This window comes from Rhinatrema bivittatum, chromosome 1, assembly GCF_901001135.1.
Source record: "Rhinatrema bivittatum chromosome 1, aRhiBiv1.1, whole genome shotgun sequence".
In the NCBI taxonomy this organism is placed as follows: Eukaryota; Metazoa; Chordata; class Amphibia; order Gymnophiona; family Rhinatrematidae; genus Rhinatrema; species Rhinatrema bivittatum.
In genome coordinates, this window is record NC_042615.1 from 364,954,919 (window position 1) to 364,979,315 (window position 24,397).

General features: G+C 41.5%; 1 long non-coding RNA gene across 1 annotated transcript in view; it reads right to left on the reverse strand.

Moving 5' to 3' along the window:
* Positions 1–9,709: 9,709 nt before the first annotated feature.
* The window catches only part of LOC115091052, an 83,142-nt gene continuing 68,454 nt past the window's right edge, over positions 9,710–24,397 (reverse strand). Inside the window, exon 3 of the long non-coding RNA XR_003856595.1 lies at positions 9,710–9,862. This is a non-coding gene — a long non-coding RNA (uncharacterized LOC115091052). The remainder of the gene's footprint in view (positions 9,863–24,397) is intronic.

A 24,397-nucleotide genomic window follows, 5' to 3' on the forward strand; every position in this document is an offset into this window, starting at 1 on the left:
GCTACATTGCTTCTTTGGTTAATCAGTTTTCAGTTGACTGATTCTAAGTCACGCATTCACTTTGATATTACATTTTATTGATGATAACTCACTACTCCAGTCAGTTCTTCCTGACCTAATGCGACACGCTTCCCATGCCCATAGTTTACAAACTATAAGATGGATCACCTCCATGCATGATATGCTAGCAGAAAATCAATGTCAGTTAACTTGCTAAGACTCAGAATTTAATTCTGTCATTTTTGCTTAGTACTGTAAAACCAAAGCCATTTACCTAATTTCCATGTTGTCTTATTCTGATCATCACTAGTATCATTTATTTTCTCTGGTTTCTAATTCCCCTAATTATCTCAGAATAAAAACCTCTTGATATTGATCCAGTTATGATCCTCATCATCACTCACCATCACTAGCATACCACAAACCCCAGGACTAACAAGAGAAGAAGATATTATAATCACCATTTTTTACTTTACATTGACTTTTATCAACTAGGACTTAATTCAAACATATTTGGAAATTAAATAATTACAAGCCAAGGTTATTAACTTAGTTTTATGAATAAAAATAATTACATTATGGGCTTGATTTAAATTCATCTGCCCCCAGTGCTCCAGAAACAGAGCTGGAAGTGTAAACTGCTTGCATAAACCATGGGTAGTTTCCATTTCCAGAGCTGCTTCTGCTAGAAGCAGTGCTAGAGTGCCAGGAGCGGAAAGTTTATACCTCGCTCCCAGCAAGTGTTTTTTTGGGTACCGGGGAAGAGATGGAGAGTCCAAGGGGGTGCAGCTCGGGCCACTGAGACAGAGGATGGGTGGGAAAGTCTGGGAAGAGGTGGAGGGAACATGTAAACTGGATTTAAAATGTAAACTGAAACATGGAAGAGGTTGGGCAGCTCAATCTGAGGACATCAACACTTTAAACAAATTTAGGAGGGGCACAGGACCACTTACCCAGAATGCCTCTTTTTTAGCTGACTAGATTTTAGCTGTATAATGATTTAATTGGCTAAAATCTTGCCGGATAAGTGTCTCAGTATTCAAAACTTACCATTTCGATGAATAACTTGAGTTATCCGGGTAACACTACCAAGGGTCACTAACCTGCTCCAAAGTTTCTAACACTTTCTGGATGGTTCCTGCTGTCCAGGGTTCACCAAATTTCAGGTAGTTCTGTGTAAAATGAGGAACTCTTGCCCTCTGCAAGCATCCTCTGTAAGAAGGGCTTCTAAGAAGGATGAGGTAATGCTTGTTTAAAGAGAGAAGGATTAATGGAATTACAAAATAAATTCTACTGTTTTGGAACCAACTCATAGGGGTAGATTTTAAAATGTGTGCGCGGGCGTACATGTACGCTCACTACCCGGTGCGCACACATGTATGCCCGATTTTTAACTTGCGCATGCAGGCGCGTGCTAGTTACAAAATCAAGGCTCGGCGCTGCCTTCCCCTGTTCCCTACCAGACCGAAATTGGAGCGGCCTGTGAGAGACCTTCCCTTCCCCCTTAACTAACCTTCCCACCCCTTCCCCTAACCTTTCTCCCCCTAGCCCTATTCTACCTCCCCCAATTTCTTATCTCACCTTTTCCACCTGCCGGCACGCGATCCTCCATTACAGTGGCAAATGGCCGCTGTGTCAGAGGCCTCTGGCTCCGCCTCCACCCCACCCGGCCCACCCTGCCCTGCCCCTTTAATTCAACCCTGGGACTGGGACGCATCCCGGGGCTTTACACGCTTCGCCGGGCCTTTATAAAATAGGCCCGGCATGCGTAAGGTACTCTACACGCGTAAATCCACTGGATTTACACGCATAGAGCTTTTAAAATCCGGCCAATAGTGTGGACAGTGAGCTTTGTGCTTCTGGTAAGTTTTCCCTTAGGCCTCCCAGAGACAGTCTGGTCCCCATTTGGAGATCCCTGGTGGACTACCTGTTCTCACGGCTGCAGCAGTGGCACTCACATCCCTCTGCAGCTCTGAAGGTGATCCCTGAAGAAAGGGGGGGGGGGGTTACATAATGGCGCCTGAACAGGGAACCTAAGAGAAATGAAGAAAGTGTGTCCATACTTGGTTCTGATCATCTGAGTGAAGGATCACCGCGCATGTTATAAAATCAGGGGTCGGCGCGCGCAGGGGGGTGCACACTAGTGCACCTTGTGTGCGCTGAGCCCTCGGGGAGACCAGCTGGTTTTCCCCATTTTCTCCGAGGTTGCTCCGATTTCAGAGCAGGCCTAACTTGCGCGTGCTGGCCAACTGCCAGCGTGCGATCTCCTGGCTCAGCGGTCTTGCAGAGGCCTGTGGCCATGCCCCACCATGCCCCCACCCCCACCCCTGGACCACCCATTTTTTTCAAGCCCCGGGACTTATACGCGTCCCAGGCTTTAAGCTCGCTGCCGTGCCTTTTGAAAATAGGCCCGGTGCACATAACCCCCGCTACGCGTGTAAATCCTCCTGGATTTACTCGCATAACCCTTTGAAAATACTGTTTAACTAAGATATTCTGTCAGTTCCTCCAGGGCTGATGGGTGATTGACCTTTGGTTATGGCATGACCAAAGTAGGTATTATTCTTGTTACCCACTGATTCCAGATTGGATCAGTGGAAGACTGTAATCTTATTGACTACAGAAAGTGAATGTGTGTATTGCTCCTTTAGGTCCATGAAGTAATATTGTTCAGGTCACTGTAGATAGATAAAGGTTAAGTGCTAAAAGTCCATTGTGTTTCAATAAATTTCATGTTTTGGGATTCCTCTCAAAACCTTTAAGAGTGATTATTAATATTTCTCTACATTTTGGGATTCCTCTCAAAATACAAATGAAAATGATATGTGGTGAAGTGGCTTCTTTCCACACAGTGGGGACAATCTATGTAGTATATATGATCATTCTTCTGTACTACTTGTGATTTTGTAGGTGTAGTATACATTTAACTTTTGAATCCTAGGTGCTGCCCTACGCTGAACGTAGAAACCACTGGAGATGGATCCACGTCTTTGGAAGGTTTCTTGGAGGGTAAAGGGATAAAATTGCTATATCTTGTTGTTAATATTATGTATTGTCAGTGTGTTTTTAAGGGAAAATGGTTACTTTAGGTCCCCATTTTGTCTTTGGGTGAAACCCTATCAAGGGTCACTAATCTGCTCCAAACGTTGTAGCACTTTATAGATGGCTCCTGCTGTCCAGGGTTCACCCAAACTTCAGGGAGTTCTGTGTAAAATGCCCTCTGCAAGCATCCTCTGTAAGGAGGGGTACAAAGGGGGAAGAGGTAATGCTTGTTTGAAGAGAGAACGATTCCTGGCTAAGATTAGGATGATATCACAGGGAATGAGTTGGGGAGAAATTATTTAAGATGCTGTGAAAGGCATCTTAGAGGGGAGAAAGAAGGAGTACTCCGGGGTGTAAGGGCTCCTGAGTTTTAGGAATTCAAAGGTTCCTGAAATTAGTAGATTCCTGATAATTGTTCAGAGGGAGGAAACCCAAAAGAAAAAGGTGAAATTCCTGCTGGAGAATCTCCAGGAAAAAGAATATAGTTTGTCGCTGTTGGTGAACTGCTGCCCTGAAGGTTTTGGGGATGAAATTTGACTGTTGAAATTTATTCTACAAAGAAAGGATAGAAGAAACCTTGCCTTTATTTGATTTTTCTGAACTGTAATCTATTGCTATCATTTGAAGAACCATCTTCTCTGAAACTCTGCATGCTTTCTTTTGGAATTACAAAATAAATTCTTCTGTTTGAGAATAAATCAATATGAAGACAGTGGACTTTATGCTTTTGGTAAGTCTTCTATTGGGCTCTCCCAGAGACAGTCTGGTCCCCACCTGGCAATCCCTGGTGGATTCTACCTGTTCCCAGGGCTGCAGCAGTGGCACTCGCATCCCTCTGCAGCTCTGAAGGTGATCCTGGAGGAAAGGGGGGCTACATCCATCTAAATGACTTTGAATATTAACCTCTAATGACAAACTATTCTGCCAGACAAAAAGAATTACACACTAGGAGAGTCATTGGCATATTTCAATAAAACAAACTGTAAAGAAATTTGCCACGCACCAGCATGATTTACATGGGGAATTTTCTGTGTTTGACATTTCATATTTGTATATGTAGAAAATTTTAATACATGATTATTTAGCAATCTGCTGGTGTTTAATTTAAACTTTTGTGTAGTGGCCTTTTTAAATGCAAATCAAGTGTAGCAAAGTAGTCATGAAAAATTCTATGAGAGCAAAACAATGAAGCTGGAGACAAATGTATAAAGCAAGAAAAGAGCTCAGTACACCCCAGAAATTAATTAAATGTGAGATTGAACATTAGCAATTTGTTTGAAAAAGGCACCATATTGTTGTCATTATCATGAAATAAGGAAAACATTTTACCAAATTCTTCTAATCAAGATTTATCCCATCTAGCTTTTAGTTCACACCAAAAGCTGTTATTATATTCACCGATAAACTGTAGGGTCAATTTTCCCCTGGCGCTCAGTGATCATTATATCAAATCCAAAATCAAGCTCATGGTTTATTTCCTGTTTGTAATCCTCTGCCCTACTGTACATAGTTGAGATGCAGACAACATACAGAAGAAACCTTGAGATACTGAAGAAGTACCATGCACTACCCGAGGCAAATCCTCCCAATCCAGTCAGAAGACAGATGCACCAATGCTAGCATCTTCTCACAATCAAACTCCACAAGCATCTGAACAATGGTTATCCAATATTAGCATCTCTGAGTCAGAAACATTGTCTGGATATCCGACTTCTCTAACCCTTGAAGATTGATTGTCACAGCTAGGTCAAGGGTTATATTAAGAAGGAAGGAGAAAGCACTTCAAGAATGTGCTTGAGGTCAATATGAAGGAGTGCAAAGTCTACACCAACTCTTGGGCAATAATTACCAAGAACCAGTCCTGAAAGTTCACATGTATATGTCACTATGCGCACATTGTTTTGTTAATATAGGGATTCACAATGTTTGTGTAAAGTACACATATATATATTTACATGGGAAATAACTGTAACCTGTGGGTGTAATAAACCTCATTTTTTGCTTGAAGGCAGGTATTTTATAACATATATACATACTCCACAAAACAGAGCTTTAGCCAGGCAATTTGGCACCTATGGCCAAGTGAAAAAGTGTGCCATCAGTTTGTGCACAAAATATGATACCACAAGCTAGAAGACTCTATTAATTGCTGTTTTTTTTTTAATTTAAAACATAACACTATTACTACATAATCTATATGCAGACACAAGTGTCACATTGGTCCCAAAAGTGTAACCTTTAAGTCTGTATGGATGTGATCCATAACCTCTATCAGAATTAACCCTTAACTCTTCTTACATGAGATACAATAAATCTATTGATATAGAGATCCTACCAGATCCCTACCAAACATATTTGGTTTCACCTAACATAGGAGTGGAAAGCAGTGTAAAGTAAGACTAGTTAGTGTGCGTTTGTGGTTCCCCTATGTGGGAGATTGAAAATGGTGTGCTCTTATGCTATAATGAACCCAAGCCACCATTTTTTATGTGGACTTTTGAGTTATCCTTTGAAGGGGCAGCATGTCACTAGCTGTTCCTGGTTTGTTTACTTTTCTTAGGGAAGGACTGTTGGACCTCCAAGGCTGAGGCTTGGGAAAATGAAAAACAATAAGAGTGCTGTGACACTGCAAATGGTCTTGGGCTGGCCAGAGAACAAACTCAGTCTGGACTCTGGCTGTTTTCTCATAAACTTTTTATTAATGATAAGAAAACAAAACAGAAACATCCCTGCTTACCTTAGCGGTTCTCAAAACAAAAACAGCAAGGCAGTTCACAGTTCATCAGTATTAGACTTCCCTCAGCATCCTTCTTTTCCCTGGGGCCTCCTCTCCCCTCCTGGCTAGCTATTCCCTCTCCCTAGGGAAATACCCTTGGACTAGGATTCCCTGATGCTATAGGTAGACCAGGCCAGATCTCTGGAGCTGGTTATTTAAGGTGTTCTGGGGTTTTCTCCTGTATACCCCTTCACAAGTGCCTTCACCTAACTTTAAGATTTATTTATTTATTTAACAGTTTTTTATACCGACCCTCATAGTAGATAACCATATCGGATCGGTTTACATTTTAACAAGGGTAAACTGAGGTGACAATTCTGGTAACAGTAGATAAACAAAAGGAAAAAGGAATAAGTCAAAAGTTACAATCAACAAGGAATGGAAGAACTTGGAAGCTTAAAACAAGCTGGAAGGAAGATAAAGGAAGGTAGAGTAAATATAACGATACGAATAGTTTAACGAGTTAGAGCTCGTTAAACTATTCGTATCGTTGACCCACTGGAGACTATTTGTTTTGAGGAGGAAGTTGTTCCACCTTTTCTTTCTCTCTTTTTGGTTTCCCTTTTAAAAATGTTTGTTCTTTTAACATGCCTGAGTACTCATCCATTATGTATGCCATTTAAAGGAGTGGTATCTCTCAACCAAGGAGCAAAGGTGGATTATAATTTGTTCTGGTGAAGGAATGGGTTTTCAACTATTCCTGAAGGAAGGAGTAAAGGTGAGAGAAATAGCCTGTGTGGACCCATCTTTAGTTTCACTATCATCTTACCAGGTCATTCATCAAAATGCATTAGGGCCATAACACATGCATTATTTTTCACATTGCAAGATGCATATGTGAAGGGGAGGAGTTTATAGCAAAACAGATTTATCACAAATCCCATTTCTGAGTGAGAGAGAGAGAGAGAGAGAGAGAGAGAGAGATATATATACTCTTTAGAAGGCTTCAATATTGTCATCTCTTTATACCACCACGTAGGAGGGTCAACTAGTAATTCGAGGTGAGGCTTTGGTGGTGTCTAGGGTTTGGGGGAAGGTTTACTGCACAGTCAGAGGTACGAACAGCACAGTACACATCAATAAAGCTTTGATGTGATTAGAGTGAGGAAGGGACACAAAGATGGAATTTTTACAATGTACTTTTGCTCTAGCTTGATAGCACCTAAGTAGAGAGGTGCATCAAGCTAAGGTGAGAGTACACTGTAAAAATCTCATCTTTGTGTCCCATTCCTCACGCCAAATCAATTAAAGCTTTGTTGATGTGTACTGTGCTGTTTCTACCTCTGACTGTGCATATTAAACTTCCCCACCCAAAACCCTAGACCACCACCAAAACCTCACCTCAAGTTACTAGTTGACCCTCCTTCAGTGGTATAAATAGATTACAAATATGAGAGCCTTCTAAAGAGTTATTCTCTCTCTCTCTCTCTCTCTCTCTCTCTCTCTCAGAAATGGGATTTGTGATAAATCTGTTTTGCTAACGTTCCTTGTCAGTCAAATGGCTTCAAGAGATGAGGCAGAAGGATTATGTGCATGTGTGTGTTTGAGTCAGTTGTCTCCCCAGGATGAGATGTTCTTCTAGCTGCACGTGCGCAAGTAAACTCCCCCGGGGCTGTTCTCACTGTGAGGAGCTGCCAGTTGTCTGAAACTCCTCAAACCATGCAGGCATGGTGCACAGATTTCCCCTGCACTGATAGGTACACTGCTTATTATCATTAAAAGATGTTTATAAGGGACCATTCCTCTTAGATAACTTCTGGGCTTAGAGATTTCCTTTTCCAGCCCCAGCAACAAGAAAGAGGAGCAACAAAAATTATTGATATGGAGGGCAGAGCACCCCTAAGACCATGCTGGGGCATTGGATCCGTGCTGATTCAGAGGGAAGAGTTTCTCCCTATCAAAATGCTGATTCAGGACTAATACGGGAACATGTGCCCACCACTGAGCCAATAAAAGCCCAATTTGGGCGCTCAAGGCAGCAGGCGCATGAACGCACGCTGTGACCTCGGACGTCCAGCCGGGCGCTCAGGTCATGGCGTGCGTTCATGCACCTGCTGCCTTGAGCGCCCAAATTGGGCGTACAGGCGTGCGTTCATGCACCTTTGCCGACAGGGGCTGCTGGAAGCCGCCTCGCATGGGGTGCGCCCAATCCGCCCTGGGCTGCTGAAGCCGCTCTCGCCGCCGGCTGCCCCTGGGAGGCAGGGGAGCTGCGGTGTGTACCTCGGGAGGAAGGGAGAGAGGACTGGGGCTGTTCAGGAGCTGTCAGCGTGCCCGCACGGGAGACCGGCACCCATGGACGCCCTTCTGCTTCTGCTGCTGGGGGCTTGCGTGGCCGCGGCCAGGGCAGGTGAGTGGGGGCTGGGGGAAAGTTTGCCCGTGAAATTTCGTCTCTCTCTTGCCCGTCCGAAGGAAGTGGAAAATCGGAGCTGCGCACACAGGTGCTTTGTTGCGCTCCCTGCCGCTGATCGCCAGCTGCTGGGGCTTGCTGCCGCCGGCGCTCAAGGCAGCGGGGTCTGTAGGAGAACCATCCACTTTCCTGGTGGAATGACATTTCAAATGACAGGTACCAGCGCACCCAGGATATGGTATAGGTGCTATATACCGCTCTATACAGTAAAATGGATTGCGCACGCCTACTGCTTCATGGACGCGCTTTGGACCTGGCTTGCATTTGCATCTCATTTGAATACTGTATTGAGCGGTATGTGATTTAAACTGTGCCCGCAGCAAACCAGGGTGCGCCCGGCACTGCCGCACTCTTTCTTACGCGTCCTTACTGTATCGGCCTGTAAATTTGCCCTTCGCTGGCTACCCGTGCAATCCAGAATAATATACAAGTCCTAACAATAATTCACAATTTGCATCCTAACAATGAACTACTAGGAATAAATTTTAATCCTCGTATTCCTGCTCATTCTCTTCAATCGCTAAACAAAGGATTACTCGAAATCCCAGCTATAGAAAACTACCACCTAAAATATACGAGAGACAGAGCTATTTCAATAGCTGGCCCCTTTCTCTGGAACTCATTACCAGAGAACCTTCGAACATCTTCTGTAACCAAGCAATTTAAACAAGGTCTGAAAACATGGCTTTTCACCAAGGCCTTCTCTAATTCTCTGTATTTAAAGCTCCCCCCTTAATTTGTTTTACATCCCTATTGTTTCTCAGTTCCTATGTCTACCTTTCATTTCTGTCAATTTCTTGTTTAACCTTCTACATTGTTGTGATCTAGTGATTCTCACTTGGAATGACGGTATATAAAAACCTAAATAAATAAATAAACAACTAAATAAATAAATAAAATGAGATAAAAAGAGTAGAGGAGTAAAGCAGGTACCCATCAGGTTACACCAGAGTAGAATGAGAGACCATACAAGAAAATGACTATAAGAGAGGTAGGAGAAATTGGAACTTTTGTATGGAATATCATCAGACTGATTACAAAAAAAAAAAAAAGGATTATTCCTTATCAATTGGGAGGGATCTTGCTATCTATTGAAACTGATTGGTAAGAAAAGAAATTCACCTTATTAATTGGAATTGGAAGTTGCCATCAATACATCTTTTCACGTTTCCTGTCAAGCGCTAACTTAGCGTAGTTCTCTGTTTATTGTAAACCAATGTGATATCCCATTGAACGTCGGTATATAAAAACTGTTAAATAAATAAATAAAATAAAATAAGAGAGGAGAAAGACTTCAGTATTGGCAGGAAATGTTAGAAACTGAATCCAAATCCAATTAGTTCAGTCACTGGTCTTAAAAAAAACTCTTTTTATTTAACACTTATTCTTTTTTTAAAGTAAATTTTTATTTTCTTTTTTTCTTTCCATGTTTTTGTTCAAGTCTCAAAGTGTTTCTGTTCTTAAAATACATAAGTATGCCCAGTAATGAAAATGTAGAGGAAATGAAGCAAGATTATCTATTGATCAACTTATCTCAATCTGTCTCGCAGTCACCTTTCCTCCGGTGTTAATGGAGTCTGTAAAACAACGATGTTGCCAACATTTCACAGTTGCTGAGTCAGGGCATTGAATTTATTCTGAAAAACATTTCACACAGTCATTAATGCAAATCCTATTTTGCTGAAACAATTCCTTGCTTAGTACTTAACATGCTTATTCCTCTCACATCATATTTCATTTGACTATACGAACACTACTAGTACGTGGCTGAATGTTGCCTTAATATACCACTCGAAAGGTTTGTAACATTCTCCAATCAAACTTTTCACTATACAAATCCTCTGCTAATCACTTCTTGGATTGACAACATGAAGGCCTTATCATCAAGCCTCCCAAAGTATCTAGAAGCCAATAACTGATTTTTTCTTTATTCAAGCTTAATCTTTGATTGCTTTATATGTTCAGTTTCTACCAATCTCCTCTGTTGTCCTCAATGAAGTCATGGGAATTCCTGTATAACACAACAAAAAGGAACTCATGAATTGCGGATTGTTTACATAGATTATATTAAACTGTTCCATTCAATCTTACAGTTTAATCCAATCGGTTCTTCTGTATTCAATCAAAAATTCCAATTCTTCCCTCTTACATTAAATTCTTGTTCTCAGTTATAACCTCTGATAAGAACATAAGAAAATGCCATACTGGGTCACACCAAGGGTCCATCAAGCCCAGCATCCTGTTTCCAACAGTGGCCAATCCAGGCCATAAGAACCTGGCAAGTACCCAAAAACTAAGTCTATTCCACGTAACCATTGCTAATGGCAGTGGCTATTCTCTAAGGGGCGGATTTTCAGAGCCCTGCTCGCCTAAATCCGCCCAAAACCGGGCGGATTTAGGCGAGCAGGGCCCTGCGCGCCGGTGAGCCTATTTTACATAGGCCTACCGGCGCGCGCAGAGCCCGGGACTCGCATAAGTCCCGGGGTTTTCGGAGGGGGGCATGTCGGGGGGCGGGCCCGGTCGTCGCGGCGTTTCGGGGGCGTGTCGGCAGCGTTTTGGGGGCGGGCACGGGGGCATGGCTACGGCCCGGGGTGGTCCGGGGGCGTGGCCGCGCCCTCCGTACCCGCCCCCAGGTCGCGGCCCAGTGCGCAGGAGGCCCGCTCGCGCGCGGGGATTTACTTCTCCCTCCGGGAGGCGTAAATCCCCCGACAAAGGTAAGGTGGGGGTGTAGACACGGCCGGGCGGCTTGGTTAGGTAGAGGAAGGGAGGGGAAGGTGAGGGGAGGGCGTTAGAGGATTCCCTCCAAGGCCGCTCCGATTTCGGAGCGGCCTTGGAGGGAACGGGGGTAGGCTGCGCGGCTCGGCGCGCGCCGGCTATACAAAATCGATAGCCTTGCGCGCGCCGATCCAGGTTTTTAGCAGATACGTGCGGCTCCGCGCGTATCTACTAAAATCCAGCGTACTTTTGTTTGCGCCTGGAGCGCAAACAAAAGTAGGCCTATTCGCGGAGTATGAAAATCCGCCCCTAAGTGAACTTAATAGCAGGTAATGGACTTCTCCTCCAAGAACTTATCCAATCCTTTTTTAACACAGCTATACTAACTGCACGAACCACATTCTCTGGCAACAAATTCCAGAGTTTAATTGTGCGTTGAGTAAAAAAGAACTTTCTCCGATTAGTTTTAAATGTGCCCCATGCTAACTTCATGGAGTGTCCCCTAGTCCTTCTACTATCCGAAAGAGTAAATAACTGATTCACATCTACCCGTTCTAGACCTCTCATGATTTTAAACACCTCTATCATATCCCCCCTCAGTCGTCTCTTCTCCAAGCTGAAAAGTCCTAACCTCTTTAGTCTTTCCTCATAGGGGAGTTGTTCCATTCCCTTTATCATTTTGGTAGCCCTTCTCTGTACCTTCTCCATTGCAATTATATCTTTTTTGAGATGCGGCGACCAGAATTGTACACAGTATTCAAGGTGCGGTCTCACCATGGAGCGATACAGAGGCATTATGACATTTTCCGTTTTATTCATCATTCCTTTTCTAATATTCCCAACATTCTGTTTGCTTTTTTGACTGCCGCAGCACACTGAACCGACGATTTCAATGTGTTATCCACTATGACACCTAGATCTCTTTCTTGGGTTGTAGCACCTAATATGGAACCCAACATCGTGTAATTATAGCATGGGTTATTTTTCCCTATATGCATCACCTTGCACTTATCCACATTAAATTTCATCTGCCATTTGGATGCCCAATTTTCCAGTCTCACAAGGTCTTCCTGCAATTTATCACAATCTGCTTGTGATTTAACTACTCTGAACAATTTTGTGTCATCTGCAAATTTGATTATCTCACTCGTCGTATTTCTTTCCAGATCATTTATAAATATATTGAACAGTAAGGGTCCCAATACAGATCCCTGAGGCACTCCACTGTCCACTCCCTTCCACTGAGAAAATTGTCCATTTAATCCTACTCTCTGTTTCCTGTCTTTTAGCCAGTTTGCAATCCACAAAAGGACATCGCCACCTATCCCATGACTTTTTACTTTTCCTAGAAGCCTCTCATGAGGAACTTTGTCAAACGCCTTCTGAAAATCCAAGTATACTATATCTACCGGTTCACCTTTATCCACATGTTTATTAACTCCTTCAAAAAAGTGAAGCAGATTTGTGAGGCAAGACTTGCCCTGGGTAAAGCCATGCTGACTTTTATTTATTTATTTTTATTTAAAAAGTATTTATATACCGTTTTTTAAAAAATAAATTTTATCAAAAACGGTTCACAGATTTAAAACCAAAAATAAAATAATCAAAATAAAATGGAATTTTTAAACTTTACATAAAAATTGGTAATAACTAGACAGAATGCTAGTATATAAGGTTATTAAAAATATAAAAAGTTTGGAACCATGGGCTTATTGTTTTTGGGGGAAAAGGGGAAAAAGGGGGGGAAGGGGAACGGGAGGAGGAAGGGGAAGTGGGAGAAATAGAGCATAAAAATTATATGAGATAAAGGGAAGAAGAGAGAAGGGTATGATAGTTGGAAACGTGTGAATGAGCAGGTATGTTGTAGTTATGTGTAGTATAAATGGGATTGTAATGGGTGTGTAACATGTTTAAGAGGGTAATTTCGGTATTGATGATTAAGTTTAATTAGAAGACGTGTTGAATGCAAGTTGAAAAAGATATGTTTTGAGAGATTTTTGAAATGTGCAGGGTTGGATATCGAGCGAGAGATGGTTTGGTAAAGTGTTCCAAAGTGTTGGGACCGGCTATTGAAAAGGCTCTTTTTCTAGTGAGGTCTAATCTGGCTTGTTTAGGAGAAGGGATATCTAGTAAATTTTGGTTAAGTGATCTTAAGTGTCGCGTCGGTTTGTATATGCGCAGTATTGAACAAAGCCAGGTAGAAGTATGATTATGGTTATGAATTAAACTATGGATAATAGAGAGAATTTTGTATTTTATTCTGAACTTTATGGGTAACCAGTGTAATGATTGTAGAATAGGGGTGATATGATGACGTAAAGATGTTCTGGTTAGTATCCGGGCTGCAGAGTTTTGGATCAGTTGAAGGGGGGTATAGTGAAGAGTCTGACAATCCTAGGAAGAGAGCATTACAATAGTCTAAGCCAGAGAAGATTAAGGATTGAAGAATGGTTCTGTAATCTCGGTAAAATAGTAGAGGACGAAGATGTTTTAACAGACGTAGTTTGAAAAACGATTTTTTTTTTGTAAGTGAGGATATGTGTTGTTTTAGAGAAAGATCTGAATTAATGTTTACACCTAGGCTTATAGCAGAGCGTGTTATGGGGATAGTAACATTATTGATTGTAAGATGTGATGGTGGACCTAATGAAGAATCAGAGATGGAAGTTAAGTATACGAGCTCAGTTTTTGCTGGATTCAGTTTTAATCGATTGTGGGAGAGCCAAGAGTTGATTGTAGATAAGTATAGAGAAACTAAAGATAGAGTGTCTGACCAGGATGATTTATATGGGACAAAAATTGGATGTCGTCTGCTTAAATTTGAACTGAAGATTAAGAGAGGATAGAATGTAGCATAAAGGAAGTAGATATATGTTGAACAGAATAGGAGAAAGAGATGAGCCCTGAGGAACGCCGGAATTAATGATATATGGGGAAGAGCAGTGCTGACTATAATTGACTTGTTGAGGTCGGTTGGAGAGGAAGGATGTAAACCAGTTCAAAACTGTACCTGTGATGCCTATGTTTTGAAGACCTGAAATGAGTATCTGATGATTAATGGTATCGAATGCTGCTGATATATCTAAGAAAACTATAATGTAGTCTGTATATGAGTCGAATGCACGGAAAAAAGTATCAAAAGAGGATAGAAGATTGTTCCATTAAACCATGTCTTTCTATATGTTCTGTGATTTTGATGTTTAGAACACTTTCCACTATTTTTCCTGGCACTGAAGTCAGGCTAACCGGTCTGTAGTTTCCCGGATCGCCCCTGGAGCCCTTTTTAAATATTGGGGTTACATTTGATATTAGGTTTTACAGTATGTATTGCAAACCATTATAGATCTTCTACTGAATATCCCTGCAATAAACAATATTGTACTATTTGGTGCAGTTTCTCTAGCATTGTGCAAACAGTTTTTATGTTCTCCATGACATAGTTTCAATGCTTAGTTTTTCCAACATAAATTCTCTCACAGGGCCATTGTATTATATAAACAACATAAACAACATAAGTGGATATGCAGATTGTAAAATGATGTAATGTACATTTACATTTCATTCCTGGTCACACAAACTCTATGATTGAAAAGTTTGATAACATACCCCACAATGCCCACATTTATAGTGTTCTTTACATTTTTGACCACGCACTATGGACACATCTTACAATCTTGACTATTTTAATGAAGCAGGGCATAACATTTCTTTCACGTTCTTAGATCATGAAAATGCCATTCTAAAATCAGTATCTTCTAAACCTCGTATCATCTGAATTATATGCCAGTGTGAAAGGAATGTTTTGGAAGTAGGAGAATAACTTGTCACAAGTTGCCACCTCTGAATCATCTTTGTTATTTATTCCTGATAATAAAATCTATCTATCTTTCATTGTAGATGGCCCTTTTATAAGCATGTTTTATACATTTGGTGTGATATCCTCAAATTTTTAACTTACTGGTTAACCTTTCAGATTCATGTTTGTAAATTTCCACAGTCAAACAATTACGTCTGTATCTCAAAAATTGAGAAACAGGAGGTTAATTATTATAACCAACACAATACTGGTGCGGGGACACCTACACTCTATATGAAACCTTCTGCTCTTCCAAAACAATATTTTTTCAAATTTGTGAAAAGCATAATTTAGACCCAGTGAAAAATCACCTACCCTACTTTTGAGTGTAGGTGTTGAAATTGAAATTTTAATATTGAAAAAAATTATTTCTAAACTGGATATATGAAATTCACATAAGATCGTTTCCATAGCGACAGAGCAATACTTTGTTCTTGATTATTTTGAAAATTTGGAGGATTGCTGTCACAGTGGTGTTTATATATAGTTTGGTTTGTCACAGTTTAATCCACATCACACAATGGAATCGCGGAAGCACATTTTTAGTTTTTCTGAAGCACAAGTGGCTGATGTGCTCAAAGAGCAGTCCTTACTAGCTGAACCTAGCTCTATTAATCAGGAATCAGCCTGGGATGAATATTTACGACTCTCAAAAAAGATGATCCGAGCCGAATTGCATGGAGCCACACTGGTTGAGTATGTGAAATTACAAATCATTCCGAGAAGTTTGAGGATGCAGAAAGATCCAATGCTTTTTAATGAGGATCCAGAATTCGTAAAAACTTGGTATGCAATCTTAAACAAGTGCTTGTTGGACTTGATGTTGTTGATTATAGGAAGGGTAAAAGTAAGCATGAAAGAATTTACAGAACAAACCACATCAACATTAGAGCAAATTAAAACAGATCTGGCTTTAATAGCATTTGATGAAAAAATGAGCGAATTCCAAACCACATTGGACCAATTTCGTAAAACCATCAAAAATGGGAAGATAGCCAAGAGACAGGAGAATAGAGAGAAATATTTCAGGAAAAGACAGAAAGTCACCGACATACAGTCCTTAGGACTATACAGTAGATTAGTCTATGAACTCTACACCACAATAAAACATAACTATAATACTATGTGTAATAAAACTACAGGTGTAAGTACCTTGGTACAATTGGTCATGAACTACTTCGCTAAATGACTATGTCTAATGATATATTGTAACCGAACCTTTGACGGCACCTGTTAGAATGTACTATAGTACACTTTTACCTACATTAAATATGTGCCTACATGTAAACCGTTGCGACGGTATTTAACTTAGCAACGGTATAGAAAAGTTTTTAAATAAATAAATAAATAAAATTGAGACGAGATCAAACGGATTACAAACTGCATAGGGTATACCATTGGACAGGCACTAAAACACCAACGAAGAAAGTTAGTTTCACTTTCTCATCAGATGATAACTCCAGTAGCACAGACAATGGAGAGGATAACACCAATACTGACATGAACAACGGAGATATAAATTCCTCCAAAGACGGTAATGCCATAGCCCAGAGAGGTAATCGATGGTCTCATCGAGGCAGAGGAAATAAATCTGATCGAGGAGGAACAGTAACATCATGTCAAACTAGACAACAAAAGAAATGACATGGAAGAGGTCAAGGGGAAGAGGATATTCACAGAGAAGATTCATCAGCAGTAGTAAATTTATCTTCCATACCCCTGACCCCATCACAATTGGCAGTGTTGAACCAAGGACTTTCTTACATTCCCACTACTAATCATTCAGAATTTGAAAGTCATATTTATATTCAGCACTTTATACACAAATTAAACTTGAAACTATATTTCTCTGATCAACAAGACAATAGTGCAGACATATCAGTTGTGAGACCCAAGTCCAAATGGTTACCTCCGGGCCCTGTAGACCCTTATATACAGACTTTTCACGAATTGGTCCTTGAGGATTTATCCCATTATGAATCTAAGGCAGTGAAAAGGCCCTCAAACCTCCCCCACATGAGCAGATCGAGCATTAGACAGTTTATCAAGTTCCACACAAATTATTATTAAACCAGCAGATAAGGGGGGCACCGTGGTCATTCAGGATAGGGAGACATATATAGACAAATTAATGTCTCATCTACAAGACACTAAATATTACCAACCTATACAAGATGATCCGACAAAGAGATTGATGTCTATAATTGAGGAAGTAGTACATAGGGAACTGGGTTTAACACAAAAGGAAAAGGATTTCCTTACAGTCACCAATCCCAGAAGACTAGTAATATACTCAGTTCCCAAGATTCACAAAGATATGATATCTCCCCTGATACGGCCCATAGTATCACAAAATGGGTCAGTGCTAGAACCTTTAGCCACATTTATTGACATCTTTCTGCAACCGTACGTACAGAAAGCTACTTCATATATTAAGGACACATCACACTTTCTGAGCCGTTTGACACAATTAAAGGTCAACTTGGATATTACAAGTATGGTAACTATGGACATCAGTTCATTATATACCAATATTCCTCAACAGAATGCACTGGAGATAGTGGAGCAAATTCTGATACAGCGAAGTACCCCACAAAGAATTAAAACCAGTTTTCTTATGGAACTGGTGAAAATCATATTGTTCAATAATTTTTTCTGGTTTGGAGAACATTGTTACCGACAAACACATGGTATTCCCATGGGTTCTCCATTAGCACTGGCGGAAGCCAACTTGTATGTATCCCACTTTGAAGACACTTATATAAGTACATCACAGTGATGGAAAAACATCAAGTGTTGGTACCGTTTCGTTGATGATATCTTTTTCATATGGGAAGGTACCCAGCCCCAGTTGCAAGATTTTCTCACTTGGATCAATACTGTAGATTCCAATTTAAAATTCACAGCGCAGGTATCCATGCAGCATGTCATATTTTTGGACGTGGATATTAATGTACAAGAAGGTGAATTTCATAATACCATCTACCGAAAACCGACGGATTGCAACAATCTGTTAAGATTTTCAAACCATCATGCTGTCTGCTTCAAGATGGGAGTCCCACTGAGTCAATATTTCAGAGCTAAACGCATATGCTCCACAGAAGAGAAGTTTGAGGCTCAAGCTAAGATCTTAGAAGGCAGATTCCTTGAAAGAGGGTACCCGCAGAAAGCTATCACCCGGGCATACAAGAGAGCCAAATTTAGCGATCGACAAGCCCTTTTACGATATAAACCAAAAAAAGAAGAATCGAGATTAATCTGTGTATTAAGACAATCTACAGCGGTGGGAATCATTATCACCGCCATTAAATGGCACTGGCATGTACTTTCTCTCCATGATGTTTTTAAAGAACTTCCCACATTTGCCATGGCCAGAGGAAGTAACATCAGAGATAAAACAGTTCATGCACAATTGAACACAATAACAACAGCAGAAACAATCACAGGCCATCAAAGGTGTAGTTGCTGTAGCTGGTGTTCACAGGCGATCACTGGAGTATTATGGGAAGAACCAGTGACAGGATACAGAGTATAGAGAAGATCAAATACGGATTGCAATTCACACAATGTACTTTATGTTATAGTATGTCCCTGCCCCCAGATTTATATAGGTCAGACTTCACGTCCGATCAAAACACATTTGGGAGAACATAAATCAAGATATAATATGGCAAAAATGACCGCTCCCATGATTCAACATCTTAAGGAGAAAAATCATAGTATCACCGAATTAAAATGGACAGTTTTGGAGCAAATAAAGATCTCACCTCCTGGTGAGGCGTTTTGGATATACACACTATCATCGTTACACCCCAAGGGGATGAATGACGAGTTAAATTTGAACATTCTACTGTAGCATAGTCTGGTAAACTCCTCTGAAGCCCCTGCTGTTAGTGTATATTTCGGTGAACATACAGTCAACAGTGCCGTTTTCTATATTAAAATGGAGGACGCTAAGCCAGCGCAGTGCCCGTTTCAGTTTGTTTAGTTAGACAATATGACAGGGGATCAATATTGGCAGTTTTCGGCCAGGCCGATTTAGTCATCGTGTTAAATCAGTTTATGCTCCCTCCGCAAACATCGCCGGCAATGTAATTACTTTAAAACGTTTTTTGAAGTTCACGAGTGTTTTGGTGAGGATAAACAGCGCTATCAAAATGGAGGACGTGCAGCGTAGGGTAGCATCTTCCAGGTCCGTTACTTCCGGACCCTATGATAAGGAACTGCTTAGACAGTTCTCGACCAGGTCCGATTTAAGAACTGCACGATATGAGTGATGTCTTTTGTACAAACAGCCTGAAACACAATAATACACAGGTAGACATGGTTAGTTTTAATCAAAAAAGAGAGACATCCGATTGGTCCGTTTTCAAGGGAAATGGCCTTCATTGGCTCTAGAGATGGACTGGGTTTGATACTTAAGAGGAAGTAGAGCGAGATACTGTTCAGCCAAATGTCCTGCAGACACCTATTTTGAGACTTGGAGCGGCTAAAAGCAAAGCAACCAACAACACAGCGAGGCATATGATTTTGGTAGTTGGAGAATTCTATGGTGATATTCCCCTGAAGAAAGACTCATGTTTGAAACACGGACATGTCGGGATTCATTCTCATCATTTAAGAAAGCCAACACTAAAGAAATTTGAAGGTACCCGCTTAAATATCAACGCAAATTTAATTTCAATAGTTTGTCTTCTTTCCGCCCAGAGAACAGTGTTAATTACAACTCGGACGTTAGAGAAATTTTAGGACTAAATAGAGAAAACACTCAAAAAAATTATTTTGAAAAATTATATACATGGAGGTGGCAGGAGGTTAATGATTATAACCAACACAATACTGGTGCGGGGACACCTACACTCTATATGAAACCTTCTGCTCTTCCAAAACAATATTTTTTCAAATTTGTGAAAAGCATAATTTAGACCCAGCGAAAAATCACCTAACCTACTTTTGAGTGTAGGTGTTGAAATTGAAATTTTTAGATTGAAAAAAATTAACTCAATAGTTAGCCAGCTAAATGAACCGGGGCACAAAAAGGAAGAAAGTAGGTTGGCAACTACCACAAGAAAGACTCAAACTAGGTTAGGTAAGACAGCAAATCCTAGGAGGTGGAGAAGGGCTGTTTTCCTGAAAGGAAAAAGTGAGATGAATGGGTACCTCCCCCTAAAATCGTAGGTCCATGGTGGTATGTCCAATGGGAAACTGGGAGATAGGGAGGGGGGTGAGGATCCCAAGATTCCTGATCAGTGTAGAGTAGCAGATAAAAGAGAACAGGAACAAGGAGGGGAGGAAGAAATTGAACTTCTCCTCACAGAGCCAGAGCTGGAGGAGCAACCTGAGTCCAAATATTCCAGAAAAGGGCCAGTTTCTCTTTCAAAGTCCAAATTAGCTTTTCCATTTCAACTGCCTCCCTAATCTTTTATATCCATTCAAATCAAGCCAAAGGATTGCCCTTTTTCCAGTACCTAGCCACCAGTTATCTGGCTGCTAATAACTGATATTGTATTAAACATTGAAACTTTCTGTAGCTTTTATCTTGCATACCCATCCCTAATAAAAATGTTTCTAATGGCATACCTACACTGCATAACTTTCCAGACATCCTTTATGTGTAGGAAAACTCCAATCCAGGTGATCAAAGTACCATGTTTTTCCAGAATTTTGCCAACAAAGGCCGGGATTTTCCATTCTCACAGAGAATGGTGAATCCTGGCAATAACAGCGGGTGGCGGGGTGAAGGGGAGGCAGGCCTGCGAAAACCAGCAGCGATCGCACGACCGCGGTGTTATTGCTGCCGGCTTTCGTACCCAAGAGCGCCACTGTGAAAGGTGGTGCTATTGGGCGCGCTACTAGCAGTGATAATGTGTCTTACCTTGCCGCCACCAGCAAGGTTAGCGCCGTGTCCGCCTCCTCGCCGCCCCGACTCCTCCTGAATCCACCCCGACTCCTCATAACTCCGCCCCCGGCAAGCTATCGCACGCAAAAAGGGACTTTTCGCATGCGATAGACTTAGAAAATAACCCCCAAAGTGTAGAAACACTTCAATCCTATTTATTGATCTTCTGTAGAGTAATATTTGGCCTCACTGAGATTATAACATTTATAAATATTTTTCCAGATGAGTGGCCAAAAAGAATCAAAATCTTATGGGCCCAAAGTTTCTTCCCATCTTTTGATAATATATGTCTCTCTGTTTTTAATTTTCCATGTTTTGTTAGTTATGTTCTTCTTTTGCCTGTGCCAGGGCAGAGAATCTTGCCTCCTGTTGCTGAATCTATTTGCTGTAACTATTTGCATTAGTCTAAGCAAAGGTTTTCTTTATGTAATTATGTTGTAGATTCAGAGCTGAAACCTAAGACCATGATTCACAAAACCAAGATGGGATGAAAATCACAACATCTTAGGCCTCAGCTACTGTGCATTACATTTTTTAAAAAAATTAAATGGAAAACAAAATAATAAGAAAAAAATCCTATTTTTTTTGGCTGTGATTTCAAAGAAATAAAAAAATGATCAGTCCAGAGACTTGTTTAGGAAGATTAGGTCAAGAGTTCGTCCCCCAGTATGGGGTGGGCTCCAGGATCACTTGCTCTCATCCCAACACAGACATCATAAATATGAACTCACCATAATGTTTGGAAGACATCTTTCATCTATTTGCAAACTGAAATCCACAGCACAATGATATCTTTTAAATTAGTTTGAGATATAATTAGTAGGGATGTGAATCGTTTTTGAACGATTAAAATTATCGTCAGATAATTTTAAAATCGTCCTAAATCATTAGAGTGCACGATACAATACAAATGCCCCCGATTTATCGTCAGTGGCATTTGTATTGTATCGTTAAATAGGGCACGGGAATTATTTGGGGGAGGGTGGGAAAACCGGCACACCAAAACAACCCCTAAACCCACCCCAACCCTTTAAAACCAATTCCTTACCCTCCCCCACCCTCCCGAACCCCCCCCCCCAAAATGTTAAATTACCTGGTGGTCCAGTGGGGGGGGTCCCGGCATGATCTCCCGCTCTCGGGCCATTGGCGCCATTGTGGCTGCCACTAATTAAAATGGCGCCGATGGCCCGATAAAAAAAAAACAACCCACTCAACCCTTTAAATCGACCCCCGTTAGCCTCCCCTACCCTCCCGACCCTTTTTTTTTTAGGGAGGCCCGCGCCGCTAAAAAAAAACCCCACCCGACCCTTTAAATCGACCCCACCCTCCCGACCCCCCCAAAACCTTTTAAAATTACCTGGTAGTCTAGGGGGGCCTCGGGGAAAGATTTCCCGTTCCCAGGCATAAGCTGTTCTAAACAAAAAATGGCGCTGATGCCCCTTTGCCCTTACCATGTGACAGGGTATCCGTGCCATTTTCAAATTTTATACTTTTTACTTTGTATTGTTTTGATTTCAATGTGTGATTTGTTTGAAGTTTTTTTTTTTTTTGAAATATATTTTATTGTATTCAGACACAAGTATAATCCAAAGCCGTTCATAAAACGGAACGAACATAAACCAGTACAAGAGTCGCAGTACAGCTCAGCAATTGCACAGAAAAAACATAAACAACAGTAGGAACACAAATGCGTATCCGTACAAATAACATGTCATGATATGAGGAATCAACAACATTCGTAACCATGTATGACCAAATACAATGAAAGTTTCATATTTTCTCCCTTTGCCCTAGTTATAGTCCCCTACCTTCCCCCCCCCCCCCCCACCCATCCCGAAGTATAATATGATAATCGCAATAGGTGGGTAAAAACCAGGCGTTAAGCGGAAGGTCATATAAAAGAAGAAGAGTGTGTAAAAGAAGAAAGAACATAAAAAGAAGAAAGAACATAAAAAGAAACACCCTACGAGGTCCGATGTCAGAGGGAAAGGGAAAACATTTCAGTATCCGATGGTCCCCTTCCGAAGTCGTGATAACCAGCTACGTAGATAAGGGTCCCAGGTATTACTGTGGCTGTAGAGCGCCCAGCACCATGTCCAATGTCAACTGGTAAGGAGCGGGGGTCTATTATAATGTGGTCGGCCTGGGCTGTAAATGCTTTAAGAATGGATCCCACACTTGCGCCACATCCACCTTCCTGGAAGATTGGTGCCTGAATAAGTATAGTTCATGGGAACAGAGCCGCAACATAAGTTTAAACCAGAGATCCCACACTGGGCCCTTGTCGTCCATCCAACAAGCCAAAAACCCTTTCTTCCCCAAGAGTGCGGCCTTAACCAGGAAATTCAACAGCCATTTAAACTGTGGGCCTTTCACCATAGTATCAGACGATATGCCAAAGAGCCACAACGAGGGGTCCAATGGTATATCACAGTGCCAGAGAGTCCCACAGAAGGTCTGTACATCAGTCCAAAAAGTCTGTATGGTAGGACATTCCCAAAATACATGAAAATAAGTCCCCGGGGCTAACCCACATTTCTGGCACACAGGAGATGCACAAAGGTGGGCCTGAAATGCTCGTACAGGAGTAATGAAGCTCTGCCACAAAAATTTATATTGGGTCTCTCTCAGGTCCTCCGTGGCCGTTATGGAGACTATCTGGGCAAAACATTTAATAAAAAGTTCGTAGGACAAAGAGAATAGAGGCCATTTTGTCCATCGAGCATAAAGTCGCTTCAGAGTCGTGTCCGAAAGGCCCTCACCCAGTCCCTTATAGAATATGGAAATAGTAGGCCTTTTAGAGGTCCCGGATGAGAAAATATGTCTCAATCTTTCAGTGGTGGGAAGCTCCCTCCAGTTAGCATTACAAAATTGCATAAAGTGTCTGATTTGTAAATAGGCAAAGTTGTCCCCTGGTGGAAGCCGGAATTGGTGCTGAAGTTCCGAGAAACTGTATAACTGACCCGAGAGAGGATGGATCAATTGATACAGATAAATAAGTCCCAGAGTGCGCCATCGGTGGAATGCCATCCCCTGTGTACCTGGTAGAAAGTACGGGTTATTAGTCAGGGGAAGCAAAGGGGAAATCCCTCTAGGCTGTCCAAGCCGTTTACAAAGCTTCACCCAAGCCTTCCGACAACTGACCACCAATAAATGATCTTTAAGCTGCTGCGGTACAACGGTGTCTTTCATGTGTAACAGAGAGTTGAGAGTGGGAACCCCATACCAACCGCACAATAAGGAGGTCGGGATATAGTGTGACGTTCCCCACAGCCAATCTTGGACAAGCCTCAACATGCACGCCAGATTATATTGCTCTAAATCCGGACAACCCAATCCTCCCAGCCGAGGCCGCCGTTGTAAGCTAGGTAAGGAGATACGCGCCTTCTTTCCACCCCACAAGTATTTTCTTAGGTCTCGACAAAGTGAATGAATGTCTTGGGTCGAGAGCAGGAGGGGCAACATCTGTAAAATATACAGCCATTTGGGGAGAATGACCATTTGATACAGGTGAACTCTCCCCTTCAGAGATAAGGGTAATGTCTGCCAACGATCAAGTGTATTGTGGGTATAGTTCATAAGGGGTTGTATATTTAACTGATATATAGCTTCCAAATCCCCTGGTATCTTCACTCCCAAATAGGTAAGCACCCCAGGAGCCCATCGCAGTGGAAAGGCACCCTCCCATGTTTCGTGCAGTAC